This window comes from Chaetura pelagica, unplaced genomic scaffold (assembly GCF_000747805.2).
Source record: "Chaetura pelagica isolate M959 unplaced genomic scaffold, ChaPel_1.0 scaffold920, whole genome shotgun sequence".
NCBI lineage: Eukaryota > Metazoa > Chordata > Aves > Apodiformes > Apodidae > Chaetura > Chaetura pelagica.
The window spans coordinates 153236-156300 of record NW_009951914.1 but is presented as its reverse complement, the minus strand read 5'-3'; the positions used below and the strand labels follow the sequence as shown (position 1 = coordinate 156300).

General features: G+C 41.3%; 1 protein-coding gene across 1 annotated transcript in view; it reads left to right on the top strand.

Annotated features, from left to right (window-relative positions):
- MTAP (methylthioadenosine phosphorylase) overlaps positions 1 to 3065 on the top strand; it is a 118142-nt gene that overhangs the window by 88156 nt on the left and 26921 nt on the right. The window lies entirely within an intron of this gene.

The window sequence follows — 3065 nt, the reverse complement described above, 5'->3', positions numbered from 1 at the left end:
CGGGGAAGTAGCGGTTCCAGCTGCTCCTGTGCACAGAAAGAGGCCACGAGCCGTCTTTGTGTTGCAGAGGCAGCGAGTTTGTTTGCTTAACCGTGCATTGTGTGCAGCTCGCTGCTTGCGGCCCTTTCGTTGCAAGTCCTCTTAATGCCATCGCCTCCCCCTGCTCGTTGTCCTCAGGACTGGAGAGAGGAGCGCGTGTGTGCACGGGTTGTTCCTTGCCTCAGGCTCATTAGCTGATGGTCCCGACACTTAACTTCACACCCAGTGTGAAGACCCTCGGGTAGACGAACACAGAACGTTACTGCGCTGGTGCTTCAGTGCTTGAGTCTGTTTGGGAAAATACATCAAAGGGCAGGAGAAGAAAGGCACACGTGTCAGTGAGATCATCATTTGGGCTCCCACTGAGAAAAGCCTTCGATTTTGTAGCTACAGGTGCAATAGCTTTTTGTTAGATTTCAGTTTTGTTGCTCTGCCTCCCAGTGTTTGAGATGGACTGTGCTGTGGTAAAATACTGTGTTTTCTTCCACTGCAATGCCATTTTACTTTAGATTTAATTCCAGATAACCTTAACTACAGCCTCCGTAATTTTTTACAGCTTCTGTCTGTCATGTCCCTTCATAGGATGCAAAGCCTGAAATGGAGCATGCAGTCTTGAATCTTTCCATTCTTGAGGTCACTTCTAGATGGGACTGTCACGTATTGAGGGAAGGTCTGAGTTTTCTCCCTAAGTCACCTCTCTCGGCCATTCCATTGCCTTCAGTGCCTGGGCTTCTTAGGTGGAAATAGGTGTCAGCTCCCTTAGGGTGGTATCTCCCTATGGAGCCTAGACCAGCTGCATTCCTTTTGATAGTTCACTAGAAGGTCTGTAAAGCAGAATTTAATACAGAATCAGATTTTTGTGTCTCCAGCCCCAAGACGCAGCTGATAGTCCTTGAGATTATATAAATTGGAGGAAAAATAAATATGTGTATAATAATTAAAAATAAGAATAAAAATAATAATAGGAAGAATTCTCTCACAGAGGGTAACATTTATGCTAGAGTTGGAGCTGCCAGCTCCAAGTTGACATTATGTGGTTGGAGAACCAGCTGCTTCAACAACTCTCTGCTGGCCTAGCTTTCTTTCTAGTGAAATTCCTCTCCTGTGAGTTACAGTGAGCCTGGCATTTCTTGAGGCAGTGTTGCCTCAGACTGCTGCTGAGGTGTTTTGCAAGGAGGAAAAAAGCAAAAGCAAATTCAGGATCGTCCAGCTCTCCTCTGTGCTGTGGGCTCTCTGCCAGGGAGTTGTGAATATTTTGCCAGCTGATGTCGCTGCTGCCATTTCTGACAGTATGGCCTTTGGTGTGGGCACCTGCTCTGCAGCAGAACTGTGCAGAAGAAGCACATATTGGTGCTGCTGCAGCAGCAGGCCTAGGGAACCCAAGAGCAAATATGAAAGGAACCTGATCAGGCTGATGCCCATGAACAGACTGAGCTGCCACAAATCAGGTTTGCTGCTTTCTGGCAGGGGAATGGTCTGTTATAGTGCTGGATCTGTGTATACATAACGACCTTAAAGCTCAAGTCATAAGGCACTAATAAAACAAGCATTATACAGATTTAAGCTAGTTAGGTTACTGAAAGAACCATTTTTTTCCTAGACTAAAGAAAAAAACACTCCATTTTGATCCAGGCTTCTGTTAGTGTAGTAATCTTCTGTGTTTACTGAATGCATGCATGAACAGTGGTAAAGGTGATCTTCTGTTGATTTTGAGTTTTGTGACTGCTCCTGTTGTGCACTTACATGCTTCATTAGGCAAAAAATTACTCATCCTAACATTTATGTAGTTTTCAAGATTTTCATGAGCAATCTCATTATTTGAATGTTTGAGATAAATATGCAACATGAGTAGCATGGGATCATCCGTACCACTTCAAACAGTGATCTCTGTGTTTTCTAGTGCTAGACTGTGTTCAGGTTTGGAGATGGTGGCTTTTTACTCTTGTTTTTGCTTGCACTGCTCCTCATGCTCCACAGGGGGGTAGCAAAAGGAAATAAGAGATCTGAAACTGGTTAAGCCTATCAGCATTTACACCGTCAGGTGTGGAAAGATTTCCCAGAGAAGATCAGAGCCTCTGCTTGATGAAACAAAGTGCTCGATGAGCCAACTAATATAGTGTTTGAACGAAAAAGGTCTCTATAAATTTGAAAGTTAAGAAAAAGCAGAGTACGAGACTGTATGTTGTGGAATGGGGTGTTGTACATTGAATTCTGGTGGTTTTGCTTGAGAAATTTTATGTCTTTAAAAATAAAAAATGGTGGAGCCATGCATCAATAACTTATACTAGAATGTGTCCATTTTTTTTTGTTCCAAGCGACTCAGCCAAGATACGAATTTTTCAACTTTAAAGTATGATGAACTTTGCAATAACTGGTTGCATTGGAGGGGAAAAAAGAAGCAGTAACATTTTCTCTGTGTGTGATAAGTGGTGACATTACTTTCAATATCATTACTAAGCTTGAGTTTCTGAAGGGTCTGACAATACCCATTCCATCCAAAGAGCTAGAAGTGTTCTGAACTCAAAGGAAATCTTTACTTGATTGAAAATAGAATTATCCCTCGAAAGACAAAACCAAAATAATTTTCAATTATGAACTAGAATTAAGAAATTCAGATACATTCTTCTTCAGCTGGAGTATGAAATCACAGCGAAGTTTAGTCTCAGTGAGAATATATGTTTCAAAATTACTATTTTCTTCCCCTTTTTTTTTACAAAAGAGCTAAGACAGATGAGCAATGTCAAGAACAAGAAATTGGTGATTACTAAAGCATGCCAGATGGGTGGTCATTATGACTCACTTTATACTACTTCGTTACAAGTTGTATCAAAACAAAACACAGGGCTTCCAGCCTGATTTCCTAAGGAAATAAAATATATATTACTTAAGTGACCCTTTGCCCTCTCTTTTCCCTTTCCATTATGCTTTTAAATTGTTAGTCGATCTCATAAAAATTTGGGAAAAAATTATGTGGAAAGATTGCATTGAAAAGTAGGAGGAGCAAGAGTCTGTTAAGTTTTTACTTA